Here is a 22,990-nt window from a genome sequence, read left to right as displayed (position 1 = left end):
ACAGTAGCAAGGAGTCCCAAAGAAACATATTTTACCAGATGTTAAATAAAACATCATAGGATTGTTCCTTTGACAATAATACGTTATAAATGCATTATTAAGGATAAATCCAAACTAAAATGCAAAGGATAATCACTGAAGCATGCCACACATACAAAAACAAAATATCAGAGTTGTCCAACCCCTTACTGAAACAAGAAGCTCTATCTATTTCAGACCTTATCAATTTCTAACCGCCTCCCAAAAACCTCTGTGCTGGACCAGTTATGTAATCATCTGGCCAGAGCATATACTTGAGAACTGTGTTATTGTGTTTAGCATTTACAGGGTTAATGTTGTATCATTGAGAGAACTGTATGTTAGACCGTTTAGCATTTAGAGGGTTAAACACTGTTTCCTTAAGAGATGGCTTATGGGTAATGTAGTTTTAGCTGTTAGTTAATGTTATGGCTTAGCTAGTTAAGTGGGAGGAGTTTAAAAGTTTATGACTGTACTTCCTGGCTTTGTGCCATTTCGTATGATCTCTCTGCATGGATACCAATGTGGCTGGCAGCTCGGTGCCAAAAACATGTGATTTGTATGCAGAAGAGGGAAAATCCATTGTTCATTTACCTGTGAAATGAGTCCATATTGCTGTCTATATTCTGGAAGAACTTCTACATAAACGTGAGTTAATGTTTGAGGATACCTAGAATAAAAGTGATATTTGTTTGGCTTATTCCACCGAGTTGACTGTCTGTCTCACCGGGATCAAGCAGTTTATTTTGCGTGGGACAGAATAACCACCAATAATGAAGCATCTACAGTTTCTGGAGACAATTATCTCACTGATTAATTATTCTTACAGGAAATTTTACCCAATCTCTATTCTTTAAAAAAAAAAAAAGCAAATATGCAGACAGAAACTGCCCCCCCTCTTTTCTTTTCTTTCTTTTTTCTGCATCTCTTACTTTTCCAAGACAGAAATTCTTGGGTTAAAAAAAGTAACAAACTAAACATGTTTAAAAGGATTGCTCAAAAATTTCACCCCCCTTCAATAGCCCTTCCACCGTGGGCTTTAAACCCATTCTTCCTTCCAATGTAATGTTATATACTGTTTTTGGTGAATTACTTCACCAGGGTTCTTTAAAGTCACTTTTAAAGGATCCATGTGTACCCCTCTTGGGCCCACATAAGAGGGTCCACTTTTCCTTGAGCTTCCTTGCTCAAGGCCATAATATTTACAAATATTTCTCTTTCATTTCCCATAATAACAATCCCCAATTTACTAATTAAGTATCTCCTGGCCAAACTGCAGTTCCTTTTACCAATATAAAGTTGCACCATAGTCCAAGTCCTTTTGCTACTGTCTGAACCATAGCAGGTTTAAATATTGTTGCGTCTACTACATGTCCCCAATTCCCCAATCCTTAATCTTCCCTTTCCCAATTTTTAATTCCTAGACGTATATAGTTCAGGGTAAATCTGGTGGCTCTGGAATCCACCGAGTACACCCTTTCCTCCTCCTCCAGGGGTCCAACTTTTAAGGTTTATCAGGGGTTCCTAAAAAGCTGGACCAGAAAACAGATTAGTCCCCTGACAACCCTAATCCTCAAAATTCACCAAATTTGCTAGTTGTTCCCTCTCCTTCCTCTTAGGGCATTTATTTTCCCAATATCCTTCCTCCTTACAAAAAGCACCTTTATTTATTTATTTAGGGACTGGGGAATTTTTTTTCTTAGGGGTTTATATCCCCCGGTGCCAAATGGCTGTCCTCACCCCCAGCCTAGACCTCTCCCAAAACCCCTTACTGATTTCCTGATTACTCTTCCCCGTCCTCTTTGCTGGCCTGTTTGCACCAATTGAGCCATCATTTTTATCTTATTGTGTGTTTATCTCTCTCCTCTTCTCTTTGTATATACTTTCTGAGCCTCTCTTACTGATAATAAATCTTCTGTTGTTTTAGTTTTCCCATGTGTCTAATTTCTGCATTTTTACCCTAATACCTTCCCATGCTTTCCATACAAATTGATATTTCAACATCATTTGATGTTCTGGATTACCAAATGTTCCTACTTTTGAAATTGGCTTTTTAATTTCTCTACCCATTCAGTCATGTTTTCTCCTTGTTCTAACCACAGTGCCTTCTGAATGTTAAGACTCTGAGGCATTGCATATTTAAATACCTTTTATCCCTTATAATCAGCCATAGCATTCCTCTCTGCACTCTGTTACCATCCCACTTTGGATCTGCAACAGCGATCTCAGCCTGTTCATTCTTTTGTGAAAACTTTTTCTTATACTGTTTCCTAACTGCTGACCTAATCATCCCGTTCTCCTCTGGTGTAAACATATTAAAAATAGGTTGCATTTCTCCCCATGAATATTCCATTGGTCCTAAAAACATTTCTATCCCGTTTTCCTACTTCAATAGGATCTTCTATTAGTTTGGGCAATTCTTTCCTAAATTGCCAGATTTCAAAAGCTGTTGGGGGGACATTTTTTCCCCCTTGGAAAGGGGTTTTCCCCTCTCTTGTCATCTTCCAAACCATAGGAACCTCAAGAAATACATAGCTTTCTATGAGTTTCTATAGATTAATTATCAACTTAACTGTCTCACACACAAATAGCAGATCAGAATTCTCGTCTTTCATCCTGGCCAGGCATAAACTTCACAAAGCTCCTCTCTCTCTCTCTCTCTCTCTCTCTCTCTCTCTCTCTCTCTCTCTCTCTCTCTCTCTCTCTCTCTCTCTCTCTCTCTCTCTCTCTCACTCTCACTCACTCACTCACTCTCACTCTCTCTCTTTCTCTCTCCCTCTCTTCCATCTGATTATTTCCATTCTTTTAACACCTTCTATTGTTCTTCTAATTACTAAGAAACTAGCCTTCTTCACTCTTTCTTGCATTTACACCAGACACAAAAAAATTCCAAATACTTCACCCCAGGCAAAACAATCATTATTTTCAAGGAGCTTTTTCAAAGCCAATGAGCTCCATTTTCCAAATATCCTTTTGGAATAAGGCCTTGTTGTTTTGCATATTTACTGTTAGAGGGTCTCTCCCTCCCTCCCCTAGGTCTTTAGAAATGAGTCAACACAAACACAAACACACAGACTGTCAGAATCCAATTATATTTCATTTCTATCTACCTACTCTGATAAAAAAACAATTCTTACTCTCTTCTGGATTCTGTCATACTACAGAAGGAGAGGAGGGTAAGCATGGGGGTTTTATGACTCCCACTTCCTTCATTAACTACAAAGTGATGGGGTGTTGATTCTTTTTGAAAGGACTAACCATAACAATGTGGCCATCGTCTTTCATCCTACTCTCTCTGAAGTTCTCCCCTTTGCCGGCAGTGAGGGAAAGGGGGGGGAATGCAATGCCTGGGATCTGGGAAAAGAGAGGATGAATGATCGTGCCGATGGAGCGGACTGATGGATTGAATCGCCCGGAAGAACTGTGGAGTGAGGGCTGCTTGGAAACACTTTAAAACATTGAATGGTGGGAGAGGATTCCCCAGATCCTGTCTAGCATGCGTACAATCAGTTTCTCTTAATAAAGATTCCTGTTGGAAGAGACATTCCAAGAGTTCTGTCTCCTTAAGATGTAAAGTGAGATAAGCCAACCAACCAGAATGGAAGCAGGAGATGGGGAAATCCCTGTACGCAAGCGAAGAGGAAGGAAGCTGGGCACTGCACTCAAGCTGGATCCTAGAGAAAGCTATCGACTTGATGAAGAGAACCCTCAGCTCCCTAGGAGAGGAGAATTCTGAGCCGTACGGCCGCACCAGCTCCTGTAACCACAACTGGAGAGACACCAAAGGGGAATTGGAACCTGCATCCCCGGGGACATCTGCTAATTCAGTAGTCCCCACTCCCCACCGACCTGCAGATGGCAATCTGGATGGAAGACAATACCACCGACAATGAAGGCACCGATCCATTCAAAGACTCCCGCCGCTGGACACAAGATTCAAGGGGGAGCCAACATGCTTGGGGTTTTTTCCTAACCCAAGTCCTCAGCTACATGGAGGAATACGGGCGGCACATCCCTAGCAACAAAGCCCTTATCCCAATCATGCAATCTGCTCTGGATGGGTTGGCTGCAGATTGGGTGGTGAATTTGCACGACTCCAATACCCCAGAGCTCAACGACTTCAACCATTTCATGTCCTCTCTGAGAAGGCGATTTGAGGACCCCCTAGCTGATTGCAAAGCCCGCAAAAGGATCAAAATGATGAGGCAAGGCAAACACCCGGTAGCCAAATATACGCAAGAATTCCAGACCATTGCCAGCAAACTGAACTGGCTGGAAGACATCCTCCTTAGCCATTTCAAAGACGGCCTAAAGTACAACCTATATGATGCTTACCTGTCCCGAGGGAACACACACCAACTCGACAAATGGTACGTCCTGGCAGAGGAAGCAGAGATCGACCTACTGAAGGGGCTACCAGAAATACCAGAGGAATACAGAGATCTTGCTGATATTTTCAGTGAGGAGAGGGCGGATGAGCTTCCCCCCCACCGACCCACGGACTGTGCCATAAAATTCAAGCCCGGAGCAAAACTCCCAAAGCCTAGATTATATTCCATGAGCTCAAAGGAGAAGGAGGAAATGGAAAGATCCATAAAGAAAAACCTAGAAAAGGGGTTCATTGAACCAGTCAAGCCTAAAGTGGCTGCCCTGGTCCTCTTTAGAGAGAGGAAGGATGGCTCTTTATGCTTATGCGTGGATTATAGGGCCCTGAATACAATCAGTGAAAGCAACCTATACCTCTGCCCCTCATGAAAGACATGTTGTCACACCTCTCAAAAGGGAATCTTTTTTCTAAACTAGACCTAAGGGAAGCTTACTATCGTGTGAGAATTAAGGAAGGGGATGAGTGGAAGACCGCATTTAACTGTCCCATGGGGTGCTATCAATTCAAAGTCTTGCCATTTGAATTACAAGGGGCCCCCACAGTATTTATGCAATTAATCAATGAGGTAGTAAGGGAGCATCTATTTAAGGGAGTCCTGGTTTACTTAGACGACATGCTTATCTTCACCGAATCAAAAGAGGAACATGTCAACCTAGTCAGAGTAGTTTTAAAGAAACTGTGAGCCGCTGTAAGGACCCACCCCACTTTGCATCTTAAGAAGACAGAACTCTTGGAATAATTCTTCCAACAGGAATCCTTTATTAAGAGAAAATGGTTGCAGGCATGCTAGACAGGACTTGGGGTTCAAGCTCTTCCATTCAAGGTTTTAAGGGGTTCCCCAGTAGTCCCACCCAATCAACCCCCCTTCCAGTGATAGTTTCAAGTATCACAATTCCACCCCCTTTCTTCTTTCTTCCGTCTGAATGGAGACTTCAGGTAACTACATGAAAGGCAAGTATCCTGCTTTGTTATGATAAGGTTCTCTAGTGCTAACGCTTTGATGTTACAATAAACACACATTCAGCATTCAGCTCTTTGAAGTGTACTGAAGGAAGTGAGGGCCATAAAGCCCCTTTGTTCTCCCCCTTCTCTCCCTCTTATGGCAGAATCCAAAGAAGGCAGAATTGGGAGTTTCTATATTTGATAATTAAAGATGAAATATGATTGGATTCTGACAGCCGCCTACCTATATGCCAAACTATCAAAATGCAAATTCCACCAGGAAAGAATAGACTACCTAGGTTATCGCATATCCCCACAGGGCATTAAAATGGACCCAGAGAAGGTCAGAGCAATATTAGAATGGGCACCACCTGACACAAGAAAGCAACTGCAAAGTTTCTTGGGTTTCGCAAACTTTTACCATCAATTCATTCCCTCATTTGCTCAGATAGCCCTGCCCCTCACAAACTTATTAAAAACGAAGGAAGCATCCCCAGTAAAACCTAGCCAGCCACTAAAATGAACAATGGAGTGCCAAGCGGTGTTTGAGAGATTAAAGAGACTCTTTTCTGCCAAACCAGTACTGAGGCACCCAGACAAGGATAAGCCCTTCGTAATACAGGCAGATGCAAGTAATGTGGCAGTGGGGGCTGTACTATTACAAGAAAACAATGAAGGAGTATTGCAACCCAAGAAACTCACCAAAACGGAACAGCGCTGGCCCATGTGGGAGAAAGAGGCATATGGGATACTTTGGTCATTACTCACATGGTGCCAGTTCCTTGAAGGAAATAGAATCCCTTTCCAGGTGTGGACAGACCACAAAAATTTGGAAGCCTTGAAAACATCCAGGAAGCTCAACCCCAAGCTGGTCCCAGCATTTTCACTAATTCCACTTTACACTAAAGCATTTGCCGGGGGGAAAGAACTTCCTGGCAGATACACTGTTTCGCATGCCCTAATATAACAGCATGCGAGCCATCAACTCTAAACCAATGATGGTGGAATCACAAGTGGCAGTGCCAGTAATCACCAGAGCCCAAGCTAAAATAAAACCGCAACTGGGTAGCCAAACCGGAATCGAATTCCGGAAAAGTTTGGAAACAGATGAATGGTTCCAGAAAAATAAACACATGTGCACAATGAAAGACGGGCTCCTTGGGTGGGGGAAAAGTTATATATACCAACCACCCAAAGAGTCACATTCATGCAGCTTTGCCATGACACAAAATCAGCAGGGCATTTTGGATTTGTAAAAACATTACACTTAATTAAACGACAATTTTGGTGGCCATCCATGAAAAAGGACATAGAAAGGTACGTGGCCAGCTGCCCAAAGTGTGCAACTGCAAAGAGGTTGCAAGGGAAATCGTCTGGACTGTTACAAACAATGGCAAATCCCTCAGCCCCCTGGAGGGAAATAGCCATGGATTTTATAGTGGAATTATCAGAAAGCAATGGGAATACTGTCGTCTGGACGGTCAGAGGCTTGTTTTCCAAACAGGTGCACTTTATCTCTTGCCAAAAGATTCCCATTACAAAAGCCTTAGTGAAACATTTTGTGCAGCATATTTACAGATTGCTGGGGGCACCCCAATGCATCGTATCTGACAGGGGAGTGCAATTTATGTCTGCATTTTGGAAGGAATTTTTATCCCTTTTAGGGATCACTCAGGGACTGATATCTAGCCATCACCCTCAGTCAAATGGTCAATCAGAAAATTCGAACTCAGTACTTGAGCAGTATTTAAGATTTTTTATTAATTTCCAACAGTCGGATTGGACGGACCTACTCCCTTTCGCAGAAGTTGCCTACAATAATGCAGTCCACTCCAGCACAGGTTGCACTCCTTTTCAAATAGCTACCGGTCAAAGTTTCAACCCTATGCCAGAACTAACCCCAAATGAACCAGCAATCCATCACTGAAAGACTGGATGGAACAATTACAAAACACCTGGCCAATAGTTAGAAAAGCACTAGATGAAGCTAGGCAAGCATACAAAGCACAAGCAGATAAAAAAGGGTTGAACATACACCATTCATTATAGGAGAAATGGTGTACTTATCTACAAAATACCTAAAATCCCTACCACCCTGTAAAAAACCTGGACCAAAATATATAGGGCCTTTTCCAATTAAAAGAATCATAAACCCAGTAATAGTAGAATTAGAATTACCCCAAAGTCTTAGGTAAATACACTCAATTTTCCACTGCAGTTTGCTAAAAAGAGAACAACAGTCACCCTTACGGCCAAAAATCCCCCCACCACCACCTCCAATCATGGTGGAAGGAGAACAACACTTTGAGATAAAGGAAATCTTAGACTCTAGGAGATATTATGGGACAACTCAATACCTAGTAGCATGGAAATACCTCCCCGCCTCACAAAATGAGTGGGTCCATAAACATCATGTCAGAGCCCCGAAGCTATTAAAGAAGTTTCATACAGAGTATCCTAACAAGCCAGACTAACTTTTATACCTGTTTTGTTTTTTTTACAGGTGGCTCTCTCTTATTTTTAAGGGGGGCAGGATGTCAGAATCCAATTATATTTCATTTCTATCTACCTACTCTGATAAAAAAACCAATTCTTACTCTCTTCTGGATTCTGTTATACTACTGAAGGGGAGGAGGGTAAGCATGGGGTTTTTATGACTCTCACTTCCTTCATTAACTACAAAGTGACTGGGTGTTGATTCTCTACAAAAGGACTAACCATAACAATGCGGCCATCGCCTTTCATCCTACTCTCTCTGAAGTTCTCCCCTTTGCTGGCAGTGAGGGAAAGGGGGGGGGGGAAATGCAACCCCTGGGATCTGGGAAAAGAGAGGATGAGTGATCGTGCCAATGGAGCGGACTAATGGATTGAATCGCCCGGAAGATCTGTGCGGTGGGGGTTGCTTGGGAACACTTTAAAACATTGAATGGTGGGAGAGGATTCCCCAGATCCTGTTTAGCATGCCTGCAATCAGTTTCTCTTAATAAAGATTCCTGTTGGAAGAGACATTCCAAGAGTTCTGTCTTCTTAAGATGTAAAGTGAGGTGGGTCCTTACACAGACCCTTAAACATCATTTCCAGACCTTTGAAGGTTTCTGTCCCTTTAAATTTCCACTTTTACTCTCTTGGGGCAACTTGTAGCTTGTTCACCAGGTGGTGGGGAAAGGCAAGGAGTGTTTCTGATAGACTTTAACTACTGCCTATCCATTCCCCACTGCTTTAAGCCAAGCTGAGAAGCCCAATTTAATTGATTGGGTGGCCAAACATGTACTTAGGCCAGATGTATATTGTAATGTATCATCCTTCCTCTGTCCAATTGCCTTGTTTAAAGCATTGACTTAAAATACTTCAACATTCTCCCTAAGAGATTCCCATCTCCGTAAGGGGGTTCATTCCAGAATGGAAATACCTTTCCTCTTTTTTCTATTGGCCGGCACACTGGCTGGGGAGGCGTCCCTCCTCTTCAAACTCTTTTTTTTAAAGCAAATTTTATTGGTTTTTTAATTTTCACATCGAAGTGCTTAAGAAACAACGTGGTGATGGGGACATCAATCATCCAAAAGCAAAATCATACATATATAACAGGTTAATTCATTAAAAGTTCCCTCTCTATTTCCCTCATATAATATTACATATTCAAATTAATACATTTCTAAATAGAGTTCAATCAATCAAATCAGTCATCAATCATATTTCAGCTATAAAAATCCTGTTTTTAAGCTTTACTAATTTACAATTACCATATTCCAATTAGCCTTGAATAAACATATTATTAACACTTCGATATCCCTTATTTCCCTTTTCCCTAACATAATAATTATATCTAAAATGAATATATTATTCCAACAATAACATTCTTATATTTTCCACATATAATTTATTTCTTAATCTAATAAATCATTTATTAATACCATTTATTCTCTTGTCACAAATCCCTCTTATTCTCCTTCTATTACAAAATAATTGTCTTACTTAAAGTAAAAATATCAGTCCAAAAGATACATTTCTACTGTATTTTAGATATATATTCTATCAATCAATCTATGTCAGTGATGGCGAACCTTTTAGAGACCGAGTGCCCAAACTGCAACCCAAAACCCACTTATGCATCATTGGGTGTTGAGTGGGTGTGGCCAATTGGGTGGGTGTGGCCCATTGAGTGGGCGTGGCTGAGCTAAAAATTTCAATCAATTAATTCCAACTTTGCAAGATCTTTTTTTCCCTGCGAGAAGTTGAAATTGACTGATTGTTTGAACCTTTTTTTTGCACACGGCAGCAGAGGCCTAAAGCGAAAAGGTTTTATAAAACCCAGCTGAAGGTCTAGAACTGGGGTGATGGTGCGCATGCCCACAGAGAGGGCTTTGAGTGCCACCTCTGGCACCCGTGCCATAGGTTCGCCGCTACTGATCTATGTCTATAAAAAATCTTTTTAACCCATTAGGTAAAGTTTACCCCTCCGAATAATTATCATATCAAAGACAAAATATTATTACAAAAGATATCCTCTTACAGAATTCACGTATTCCATTAGTTATTAAATCAGTCAAGATCTCTAAAGCCTTTTTAACCCATTAAGTGAAATTTTAATTCACATTTTTAAATCTAACTCTAGCTTTCTTTCTGTGCCAAACCGGTTTCCATAGTAAAGCTTCTGCATCATCGAACCTCAATATTTGAATAGAGGTATTTCTCGACACTTCGGACTGGTCAGAGTTCTCTTCCCTTTCTTTCAGTATCATCTGAATGGTGTAATCAGTTTTATTCCATGTTGTAATTACTAGTTGATTGTCCATGTTATCATAGTTTTCAGTAACTTATGTCTGGATGTCAATTTCTGTTGTTTTTGACATTTCAGGTATCTCAGTTAAGGTCATTCTTTGATCATCAAGATTCTCCATAAATTGTGTATGGGATTGTGTAATATCCTCTTCTATGTTAATTGATCCCTTTTCTGTTGTTTCTTGTCTTATGGCATAATCAATTGGAGTCAGAAAATCAGTTTGAGGTTTTAGAGCAAGAGTTTTTCCAAGATTGATTTGTTCAGTAGTTTCCACACTTTCTCCCGATATAAGTTCATAGTTAAATTGTAGGCATGGTTCCTCCATCTCTTTAAGTTGTATATGTTGTTGCATATAGGCCTCTTTGGAGTTACTCTGTTCCTCCTCTATTGTTTCTTGGCCTATAGCTTGATCCATTAAAATTTGAGAATCAATTTGTGGTTCTGAAATATCATCTTTAATTTTTTCCAAGATTTCATATACTTTGTAGCTTCCAAGATTTTTTCCAATATAAGTTCATAATCAAGCTGTGGGTAAGATTCCTCCATTTCAGTGGTGAAATAGTCTTTTAGTCTTTTAGTGGAGGCTATATTTAATAAGAGTCAACAAATATCCACCTCCAGAATTTCTAGTAGACAAATTCACCACCCAGCTGTTTCAAGTCCTTTATCTTTTCCCTTTTATTATCATTTGAAGGTCAAATCCATCTTCAAACAGCAAAAGGAAATACAGTTGCAATAACAATTTTGCCACAAGATGTCCTCAGTAAACTGTAAATTTTTTTCCAGGTTAATAAAATTTTATCTCAATAGAATAATAGAAAAAGAAAAACAGATATCTTCAGCATAATAAGTAGAATAATAATAATGTTCTATGATAGAATTTTTTTCAGGATCCCTAGGTATTCAAAAAATTAAATAGTCAATTAAAAGTTAGCTATTTTATTTCTTTGGTATCCAAAGCTCTTTTTCCCAGGTACACATACGCCACTTTCTTAAAGCAGGGATGTAATTCAAAAGCTTTTTACAGGAAAGTAGTTAGGGCAAAGAGAGGGAAGGAAAGGTCTCACCCAGATTCTCCACAGTGGTTCTTTATGCTTAGCTGTTCTTCTGACTTTCAGCTGGTGCGGCTGAGCAATCGGCCATTTTACTGGCCGATCTTTTCTCCAGAGATAGCTCGGACCATGGAAGGAGCTGCCACCCTTCTGCAGTCAGACGAGGGCCTCCTCGACAGTGGTCGCCCCTCCAGGGTGACTTTTCGACCCGATTAGGAGTATACCGGCAGAGGGAAAACGGCCGGCGAAGAGACGAGTCTCTTCGCCCAACCATGTACGCCGCGATCCAGAACCAGAAGTCACCTCCTCTTCAAACTCTTATTGCCATGGATACCCCTCTGGTATCTAAATATACCTCTGATATCTTATTTGTCAGGCTGAGTTGAAGTCCTTCCTTGACTGACGTTCCCTTAGGTTTTCACTGGGTCCTGGCTTTTTTTCTCGGGATTTCCAATTCCTCTTTGTTTCAGCAGAGGCAATCCAACCTTTAGGGCTGGGAAAAGCCCAGGTGTGCACTCCCCTTTGTAATATCCCTGGCTGCCAAAGATGGAAGGGATGCAAATCCCGGATGAGCCCCCAAGGCTGTTATGTGCTCCTGGCTCCTTTCCTTCATGACCAGAGGCAAGCTCGCCTGACCAATAACCAGCCAAGACACAGTGAAGGCCTTTTGTTTTGTTTATTTCAATAAGCGGGGAGAGAAGCGATCAAAGCTCAGTTCTCTCCAGAGTTCCAACCCAAAATATTTGCATCTTTATACATCCATGTTCCAGCTGCCACATCCCTCCTCTTCCCCATTGGTTGAAGTACTATGAGGTTACATTCTTTCCGACCACCTCCTACATATTTCCTGCTACATAATAAATCATACATCACATATACATTAAAATTAAGAGATAGTTTATGCAATGTGTGTCAGTTCATATTAATCAACTAATTGCACATATTCAGTTGCCTGAGTTCTGCCCCCTTTTTTATGACTTCTTAGAAAAATAGGTTCTTTCCTGTTTTGCTAATTATCTTCTCTTACAAATGTTTTTATAGCCTGTCTTCTTCCTTTCCCACTCTAAGATCCAGCTAATTTTTGCCTATGTGTTTCTTTTACATCTTTTCTGTATGTTATCCTTTCCTGTTTCCCAGCCATCATAGCTTCTCCACTCAGTAAATTTCCACTGCAGCAAATTCAATTTTAAATTTCTCTTTCAATATTAAATTTTGAAGACCTTTCTTTTACTTCTATCAACACTGACTTAACAACAGTAATCCCAGTTGTTAACCAAGAATTGTGAGTCATTAAGCGAGTACCAACCTGAATTGAAGCAATTCTGGACTTGATCCCTCCCAGCCCTGAGCTTCAGTAAGGTAAGTGATTGCCTCCAACTGCCTCCAACCACTGTCTCCCCCAGATCTCCACTCCTTTTGTTTCCCTGAACATTGATTTGCCATGCCCCAAGAACCCTCACTTGCCCCAGCAAGCTCTAGCTGCTTTCTCTTCCCAGTCTCATAACAATACTATCTCTGGAAAAAAGGGAAAAATTAGGAAAGTATGAAATGTTCATTCGAGAAGCTGTGTCTGAAAAAGAGACAGCAAAAGATGAAAGGTCAATGCAAATGGAAAAAAAATGGAAGGTTCCTATATGGGGCTGGGGAGAGAGCTAAAATGTCAATAACATGCCCATGGGGACACTGCAACAGTTATACTTCAGGCCATATGTTCATTTTTTTTCAGCACTGTTCTAACTTTGAATGTCATAGGTTGAGGACTACCTGTAATAAAAAAAATACATAACTTAGAAAGAAATATAGCTTAAAATATAGCGCAGAAATATAGCTCAGCTGTAAGGACCCACCCCACTTTGCATCTTAAGAAGACAGAACTCTTGGAATAATTCTTCCAACAGGAATCCTTTATTAAGAGAAAATGGTTGCAGGCATGCTAGACAGGACTTGGGGTTCAAGCTCTTCCATTCAAGGTTTTAAGGGGTTCCCCAGTAGTCCCACCCAATCAACCCCCCTTCCAGTGATAGTTTCAAGTATCACAATTCCACCCCCTTTCTTCTTTCTTCCGTCTGAATGGAGACTTCAGGTAACTACATGAAAGGCAAGTATCCTGCTTTGTTATGATAAGGTTCTCTAGTGCTAACGCTTTGATGTTACAATAAACACACATTCAGCATTCAGCTCTTTGAAGTGTACTGAAGGAAGTGAGGGCCATAAAGCCCCTTTGTTCTCCCCCTTCTCTCCCTCTTATGGCAGAATCCAAAGAAGGCAGAATTGGGAGTTTCTATATTTGATAATTAAAGATGAAATATGATTGGATTCTGACATCCGGCCCCTCTTAAAAATAAGAGAGATCCACCTGAAAGAAAACACAAGTATAAAATTTAGTTAGGCTTGTTAGGATACTCTGTGTGAAACTTCTTCAATAGCTTCGGGGCTCTGACATGACGTTTATGGACCCACTCATTTTGTGAGGGAGGGAGGTGTTTCCAGGCAACTAGGTACTGAGTTGCTCCATGATATCTCCTAGAGTCAAGGACTTCCTTTATTTCGAAGTGTTGTTCACCCTCCACCATGATTGGAGGTGGTGGGGGGGGATTTTTGGCCGTAGAGGTGACTGATGCTCTCTTTTCAGCAAGCTGCAATGAAAAATTGGGTGTATTTGCCTGAGGTTTTTGGGTAATTCTAATTCTACTGTTACTGGATTTATGATTCTTTTAATTGGAAAAGGTCCTATATATTTTGGTCCAAGTTTTTTACAGGGCTGTAGGGACTTTAGGTATTTTGTAGATAAGTACACCATTTCTCCTATAATGAATGGTGTAGGCTCAACCCTTTTTTTATCGGCTTGTGTTTTGTAAGCCTGCCTAGCTTCATCTAGTGCTTTTCTGACTATTGGCCAGGTGTTTTGTAATTTTTCCATCCATTCTTTCAGCGAGGGGATCGTTGGTTCGTTTGGGGTTAATTCTGGCATGGGGTTGAAACTTTGACCGGTGGCTATTTGAAAAGGAGTGTAACCTGTGCTGGAGTGGACTGCATTATTGTAGGCAACTTCTGCAAAAGGGAGTAAGTCCGCCCACTCGGTCTGCTGGAAACTAAGAAAACATCTTAAATATTGCTTAAGTACAGAGTTCATTTTTTCAGCCCCCCCATTTCCTTGAGGGTGGTGGCTAGATGTCAGTCCCTGAGTGGTTCCTAAGAGGGATAAAAATTCCTTCCAAAATGCAGACGTAAATTGCACCCCCTGTCAGAGATGATGCGTTGGGGTGCCCCATGCAATCTGTAAATGTGTTGGATGAAAAGTTTTGCTAAGGCTTTTGCAGTGGGAATCTTTTGGCAAGGGATAAAGTGCACCTGTTTGGAAAACAAGTCCGTGACCGTCCAGACCACAGTATTCCCATTGCTTTCTGGCAATTCCACTATAAAATCCATGGCTATTTCTCTCCAGGGGGCTGAGGGACTTGCCACTGTTTGCAATAGTCCTGGCAATTTCCCTTGCAACCTCTTTGCCATGGCACATTTTGGACAACTGGCTATATAACTTTCAATGTCCTTTTTCATGGATGGCCACCAAAATTGCCGTTTAATTAAATGTAAAGTTTTTACAAATCCAAAATGCCCTGCTGATTTTGTGTCATGGCAAAGTTGCATGAAAGTTAGTCTTTGAGTTGTTGGTATATATAACTTTTCCCCTACCCAAGGCAATCCGTCTCTCATTGTGCACACATGTTTGTTTTTCTGGAACCAATCATCTGTTTCCAAACTTTTTCTGAATTCAATCCCAGTTTGGCTGTCCAGTTGTGGTTTTATTTTGGCTTGGGTTCTTGTGGTTACTGGTGCTGCCAGTTGTGACTCTGCCATTATTGGTCTAGAGTCTGTGGTTCGTGCGCTGTTATATTGGGGCATGCGAGATAGAGCATCTGCCAGGAAGTTCTTTCTTCCTGGTAAATGTTTGAGCTTAAATTGGAATTGGTGAAAATGCTGGGGACCAGCGGGCTTGTTTGGATTGAGTTTCCTGGAAGTTTTCAGGGCGTCTAAATTTTTGTGATCAGTCCACACCTGGAAGGGGATTTTTGTTGCCTTCCAGGAACTGTCCCCACGTGAGTAATGCCCAACGTATCCCATAAGCCTCCTTCTCCCATACAGGCCAGCGCTGTTCTGTTTCCGTGAGTTTCTTGATGTATATGCACAGGTTGCAATACCCTTCATTGTTTTTCCTTGTAATAGAACACCCCCACTGCCACATCACTTGCTCTGCCCTGTATTACCCGAAGGCTTGTCCATGTTCTGGGGCCTAGTATGGTGTCGGCAGAAAAAAGTCTCTTTTAGTCCTCTCAAGCTGCTTGTCACTCCATTGTCCATTTTATGTGGCTGGCTAGGTTTTACTGAGGATGCTCCCTTCGTTTTTAGTAAGTTAGTGAGGGGCAAGGCTATCTGGGCAAATGAGGGGATGAATTGGCGGTAAAGTTTGCAAAGCCCAGGAAACTTTGTAGTTGCTTTCTTGTGCGGGGTGGTGCCCAATCTAATACTGCTTTGACCTTCTCTGGGTCCATTTCAATGCCCTGTGGGGATATGCGATAGCCTAGGTAGTCTATCCTTTCCTGGTGGAATTCGCATTTTGAGAGTTTGGCATATAGGTGAGCGGCTCGCAGCTTCTTTAAAACCTCTCTGACAAGTTTGACGTGTTCTTCTTTTGTTTCAGTAAAGATAAGAATGTCGTCCAAGTCAAAACTGGCAATTAAAATCACGGGAAGAATTAGCACAAGAAAATTTTACTTATTCTTGGTTCCAATATAGGCAACTACTAGATAGATGGAAGATGGATTGTAAGGTGGGTTTTCTTAGAGAAGATGAAAACCTTATTAAGCAACTGAAGGATCAAAGACAAACCCACATTAAGAGAATTTATTGGGTTTTAGTTGAATTGGACTCAGAAACGGAACTAATTAAAGATTGTATGATTAGATGGGCGCAGAACTTTGGTGAGCCAGTTTTATTGGACACCTGGGAAACTATTTGGGTGAGAAATGTCAAATTTACTCAAGCACAGAATTTAAGGGAGAATTTTTATAAAATGTTTTATAGATGGCACCTTGATCCACAAAAAATGTCTTACATGTACCCTGACGTGCAACCTAAATGCTGGAGATGTGGTTATAAGGAGGCTTCCTTTTATCATATTTGGTGGTCATGCAGAGAGATAAAAGCATTTTGGATCAAAATATGGTGGAATATCCAGAGAATTTTTAGAAGGAGGGTAAAATTTACTCCGCAATTATTTTTGTTAGGTATTGTTACAGATTGTGATACAAAGGAGGTTGTCTTGATGTTAAATTTGATCACAGCCGCGAGGCTGTTAGTTGGACAATATTGGAAGAAGGAATCTTTGCCTACATTGCAGGAATGGTTTTTTAAAGTAGCTTATTTGGCGGAAATGGCAAAGATTTCGGCTTTCTTAAAGCAACAAACGCAAGAGAAGTTTTTTGCTATCTGGGACAAATGGATAAAATTTATACAATTTAGATTGGGTATACAAAAATATCATATAGCTTTCTCATAAGTTTTATTTTTATATATATTATAGATATCTTTTTTATATATATAAACATAAAGTTTTTAATTTAATTTTTATTTTTTTTTTATTTCTCAAGCCTATATTCTGCTCTGGGAAGCTCAGGGGGGGGGAAGGGAGGGTTTTTGGGAGGGGTGTGGGGTGGGGTTTTTTTTTTTTTTTTATATATGTATTGTTTAACTTTTTTTTTCTTTGTATATGTTGTTTTTTGTTCTGTATTGTTCTTGTTTTTCTTGTAAAATTTATAAAACTTTTAATAAAAAAAAAAAAAAAAAAAAAAAAAAAAAAAAAAAAGAATGTCGTCCAAGTAAACAAGGACCCCTTAAACAGGTGCTCCCTTAGAACGTCATTGATTAATTGCATAAAGACTGCAGGGCCCCCTTGTAATCCAAATGGCAAGACTTTGAATTGATAGCACCCCATGGGCAGTTAAATGCAGTCTTCCATTCGTCCCCTTCCTTGATTCTCACGCGATAGTAAGCTTCCCTTAGGTCTAGTTTAGAAAAAATTTTCCCTTTCGATAGGTGTGACAGCATGTCTTTCATGAGGGGCAGCGGGTATAGGTTGCTTTCACTGATTGTATTCAGGGCCCTATAATCCACGCATAAACGTAAAGAGCCATCCTTCGTCTCTCTAAAAAGGACCGGGGCAGCCACTTTAGGCTTGGCTGGCTCAATGAAACCTCTCTCCAGGTTTTTTTTTATAAATCTTTCCATTTCCTCCTTCTCCTTTGGGCTCATGGAGTATAATCTGGGCTTCGGGAGTTTTGCCCCAGGCTTGAATTCAATGGTACAGTCTGTGGGTCGGTGGGGGGGAAGCTCATTCGCCCGCTCCTCACTGAAGACTTCAGCAAGGTCCCTATAGTCCTCTGGTATTTCTGTTAATCTTTTTTTCCTCTCCTATGGATGCTTTTTCTATTCTTGATTCTGGTAGCCTCCCTTGGGGTTTTAAGTCCATAGGGTCCCCCTTCGGGAATTTGATTTCTGTCGTCCTCCAATTTACCCAGGGGTTCCATTTTTTCAACCATTCCATCCCTAGAATCATTGGGCATTCCATACCTGGGGTCACCACAAACGTTAAGTCTCTTCATGGTTGCCCAGGGAGAGGTGTATTGGCAGAGTGGCTAGGGTAGCTGGCACCCCCCCTGCTATGGATCCATCTAGCTGGCCAAATGAGATTGGTTGTTCCAGTCTCCTGGATGGGATGCCCAGATTCCCCACTAGTGTTGGGCTAATGAGGCAGCGGGTACAGCCAGAGTCTATTAAGGCTTTCACCTTCACAGCTTCGGGCATGGGGGGGATTAATATAGTCACTGTTTTGAAGATGGGTGTGATGCATCCACTTACCAGGGGTTCGCCCTCCGAGCTGTCATCTGAGGCATCCACCGGCCCTGTGGTGTAGGCTGGAGTCCTTTCCCCTTGGTGAGCAGAGGTGGGGGTTTCTGCAATTTCCATCATTCTCATGGCCGTTTCTTTTGGCTTAGCTGAATACTTTCCGGGTTTGTTGATTGGGGATCTGTCTGGGTTGTGCTGGGGGGCCTTTGAGCGGCATTCTACAGCTCGATGCCCTTCTCTTCCGCACTTGAAACATCCCATTTGCTTCTTGGCTGTATCCGATGATTTCACCAGTTGGTGTGTCAGCTCAGGCGGGGGGCGGCTCCATTGTTTTCCTCGGCGGTGCCTCTTCAATATGTCGATCTCTGCTTCCTCTGCCAAGACGTACCATTCCTCAAGTCGATGTGGGTCCCCTCGGGGCAGGCAAGCATCATATAGATCATAGTTTAGTCCGTCTTTGAAATGGCCAAGGAGGATGTCTTCTGGCCAATTCAGTTTGCTGGCAATGGCCCGGAATTCTTGTGTATACTCAGCCACTGGGCGTTTGCCCTGCCTCATCGTTGTTATTCTTTCACGGGCTTTGCGATCAGCCAGGGGGTCTTCAAATCGTCTTCTCAAAGAGGACATGAAACGGTTGAAGTTACTGAGTTCTGGGCATTGGAGTCATGCAAGTTCACTACCCAATCCGCAGCTGGTCCATCCAGGGCAGATTGCACGATCCGGATGCGGGCTTTGTCGCTGGGAATATCCTGCCCATATTCCTCCATGTAGCTGAGGACTTGGGTTAGGAAAAACCCCAAGCGTGTTGGCTCCCCTTTGAATTTCACTTCCAACGGTGGACGTCTTGGAATGGATCGGTGCCTCTGTTGTGGGTGGTAGTGCCTTCCGTCCAGATTGCCATCTGTGGTCCGGTAGGGGGTGGGAGCTCCTGGATCAGTAGATGTCCCTGGGGTTGCAGGTTCCATGTCCCCCTCGGTGTCTCTCCCTTTGCGGCTCCAGGAACTGGGGCGGCCGTAGGGTTCAGTATTCTCCTCTCCTAGGGAGCTGAGAGTTCTCTTCATCAGGTCAATAGCTTTCTCTAGGATCCAGTCTGAGTACGGTGCCCAGCTTCCTCCCTCTTCACTTGCGTGCAGGGATTTCTCCATCTCCTGCTTCCATTCTGGTTGCTTGGTCCCCCGTCTCAGGGTCACCTTTCTTGATTCCTTTCCCCACTCACTTTTCTTTCCAACGCCCATCGACCAGCGAGGCTTGTGGTCCTGTGTCTCCATCACTTCTTCTCCTGAGGAATCTGGCCTCTCGGATCCCAACATCTGGCAAGGTTCCAACTGGGTCAGCGGCTCTCTTTCCAGGGAGTTTTCCCCCTCTCTTGCTCCATTGTCTGACATGGTAAATTTTTGCAAAATCCCCCGGCAAGGGTCTCCTTCCAGGTGGATTAATTTTGCAAGTCCTGTCTAATGTAAGGACCCACCCCACTTTGCATCTTAAGAAGACAGAACTCTTGGAATAATTCTTCCAACAGGAATCCTTTATTAAGAGAAAATGGTTGCAGGCATGCTAGACAGGACTTGGGGTTCAAGCTCTTCCATTCAAGGTTTTAAGGGGTTCCCCAGTAGTCCCACCCAATCAACCCCCCTTCCAGTGATAGTTTCAAGTATCACAATTCCACCCCCTTTCTTCTTTCTTCCGTCTGAATGGAGACTTCAGGTAACTACATGAAAGGCAAGTATCCTGCTTTGTTATGATAAGGTTCTCTAGTGCTAACGCTTTGATGTTACAATAAACACACATTCAGCATTCAGCTCTTTGAAGTGTACTGAAGGAAGTGAGGGCCATAAAGCCCCTTTGTTCTCCCCCTTCTCTCCCTCTTATGGCAGAATCCAAAGAAGGCAGAATTGGGAGTTTCTATATTTGATAATTAAAGATGAAATATGATTGGATTCTGACATCAGCACTGATTTTAAACTCAGTCTGAAATTTGTAATTGTGATTCCTGGGATAAAGATAGGAATATAGTAAAATAACTATGTCATACCACTTGGATGGGAAATGAGATTCCCCTCCCCCTTGCATTCCTCTATAAATTAATAAGCATCCTAAGAAAGATGGTAAATTCATATCTGATAATACAATATATGTGTAATTAATCAGGATAGTTCATATTCAACCCATCAAATATATAGTAATCATCTGAATGTTGAGATTTCTAATCTGCCTAAACCCGGGAGAAAAGGATCTTCTTCTCCTGCCTCGACCTTTGCTAGTCCAGTCTACCAAAAATCTATTACCGTAGCATTACAACAAGAAAAAATGGAACCTCAACAAAAAGATACACAGGCAATATTGCAGGCAATTGTGGCCCAGGCTGCCTCATCAGCTAAAAATTACAAAGATATGAAAAAGGATCTTAACAAAAATTACAAAGATCTGAAAAATGATCTTGCTAATATGAATCAAAAAATTGTAAACTTCCAACAGCTGATTGCAGATAACCAACAAAGGATCCAGAGAATAGAAGACAAATCTTTGGAAGTCAATCAGAAACTAGAGGAGAATCAAAGACTGGCCCAAACAAATGCGGAATTGGAAGATTCGCTCGTGCTGATAGAGATGGAAAAGGCATCATACTTTTTAAGATTCCAAAATATAATAGAAGACAAGGATGAGAATCTGTTAGCATTGATAGTTGAATTATTTGCAGACCTTTTAGAAATGGGAAAGGCCCAAATGGAAGGAGAAATAGACCAGGCTTTCAGAGTTAATTCAAGTTATGCCAGAAAAAACAGAGTTCCCAGGGAAGTTCATGTTAGATTCCTTAAAGATCTACAAGAGATGAGATTTTGAGACTAGTAAGAGATCAACCGTTAAAATACAAAGAAAAAGAAATAATAGTGCTTAAGCAAATTACTAGAAGGATAAGAGAGGCTCGAAGAGAGTAACAATATTTAACAAGGAAACTGATTAATAAAGGAGTGAATTTTAGATGGTTGGTCCCAGAAGGGATACTGTAAGGACCCACCCCACTTTGCATCTTAAGAAGACAGAACTCTTGGAATAATTCTTCCAACAGGAATCCTTTATTAAGAGAAAATGGTTGCAGGCGTTCTAGACAGGACTTGGGGTCCAAGCTCTCCAATTCAAGGTTTTAAGGGTTTCCCCAGTAGCCCCACCCAATCAACCCCCTCTTTCAGCGACAGTCTCAGGCATCACACTTCCACCCCCTTTTCATTACTGCCCGGCTGGATGGAGACTTCAAAAAAACTACGTGAAAGGAAAACGGCCACATTCTTATGGTTAGTTCTTTTGCAATACACACATTCAGTTCCTTAGAAGTATACTGAAGGAAGTGATGGCCATAAAGCCCCTTTGTTCTCCCCCTTCTCTCCCTCTTATGGCAGAATCCAGAGAAGGCAGAATTGGGGTTTTCTATATTTGATAACTAAAGATGAAATATAATTGGATTCTGACATCCGGCCCCCTCAAAAATAAGAGAGATCCACCTGGAAGAAACAAAACAGGTATAAAAGTTAGTCAGGCTTGTTAGGGTACTCTGTGTGAAACTTCTTCAATAGCTTCGGGGCTCTGACATGACATTTATGGACCCACTCGTTTTGTGAGGCAGGGAGGTGTTTCCAGGCAACTAGGTACTGAGTTGCTCCATGATATTTTTCCTTTATTTCGAAGTGTTGTTCACCCTCTACCATGATTGGAGGTGGTGGGGGGGGGGATTTTTGGCCGTAACGTTGACTGATGCTCTCTTTTCAGCAAGCTGCAATGAAAAATTGGGTGTATTTGCCTGAGATTTTTTGGTAATTCTAATTCTACTGTTACTGGGTTTATGATTCCTTTAATTGGAAAAGGCCCTATATATTTTGGTCCAAGTTTTTTACAGGGTTGTAGAGACTTTAGGTATTTTGTAGATAGGTACACCATTTCACCTATAATGAATGGTGTAGGCTCAATCCTTTTTTTATCGGCTTGTACTTTGTATGCCTGCCTAGCTTCATCTAGTGCCTTTCTAACTATTGGCCAGGTGTTTTGTAGTTTTTCCATCCATTCTTTCAGTGATGGGATCATTGGTTCGTTTGGGGTTAATTCTGGCCTGGGGCTGAAACTTTGACCGTTGGCTATTTGAAAAGGAGTGTAGCCTGTGCTGGAGTGGACTGCATTATTGTAGGCAACTTCTGCAAAAGGGAGTAAGTCCGTCCAATCACTCTGTTGGAAATTTAAAAAACATCTCAAATATTGCTCAAGTACTGAATGACAACGTTCCATTTGTCCATCTGTCTGAGGGTGATGGCTAGATGTCAGTCCCTGAGTGGTCCCTAAGAGGGATAAAAATTCCTTCCAAAATGCAGACGTAAATTGCACTCCCCTATCAGAGATGATGCGTTGGGGTGCCCCGTGCAATCTGTAAATGTGATGGATGAAAAGTTTTGCTAAGGCCTTTGCAGTGGGAATCTTTTGGCAAGGGATAAAGTGCACCTGTTTGGAAAATAGGTCCGTGACTGTCCAGATAACAGTATTCCCATTGCTTTCTGGCAATTCCACTATAAAATCCATGGCTATTTCTCTCCAGGGGACTGAGGGACTTGCCACTGTTTGCAATAGTCCTGGCAATTTCCCTTGCAACCTCTTTGCCATGGCACATTTTGGACAACTGGCTATATAACTTTCTATGTCCTTTTTCATGGATGGCCACCAAAATTGCCGTTTAATTAAATGTAAAGTTTTTACAAATCCAAAATGCCCTGCTGATTTTGTGTCGTGGCAAAGGTGCATGAAAGTGACTCTTTGAGTTGTTGGTATATATAACTTTTGCCCTACCCAAGGCAACCCGTCTCTCATTGTGCACACATTTTTGTTTTTCTGGAACCATTCATCTGTTCCCAAACTTTTTCTGAATTCAAT

General features: G+C 41.7%; 1 protein-coding gene across 1 annotated transcript in view; it reads right to left on the bottom strand.

The window, feature by feature from the left end:
* Positions 1 to 649: 649 nt before the first annotated feature.
* The window catches only part of AGAP1 (ArfGAP with GTPase domain, ankyrin repeat and PH domain 1), a 333,826-nt gene continuing 311,485 nt past the window's right edge, over positions 650 to 22,990 (bottom strand). Inside the window, exon 7 of the mRNA XM_039326267.1 lies at positions 650 to 688. The gene's annotated coding sequence lies outside the window, so the exon portion shown is untranslated. The remainder of the gene's footprint in view (positions 689 to 22,990) is intronic.

Source organism: Crotalus tigris, unplaced genomic scaffold (assembly GCF_016545835.1).
Source record: "Crotalus tigris isolate CLP2741 ecotype Arizona unplaced genomic scaffold, ASM1654583v1 scf7180000024340.7048381, whole genome shotgun sequence".
NCBI lineage: Eukaryota > Metazoa > Chordata > Lepidosauria > Squamata > Viperidae > Crotalus > Crotalus tigris.
The sequence above is the reverse complement of the archived record's forward strand: the minus strand, read 5'-3'. Positions and strand labels throughout refer to the sequence as shown.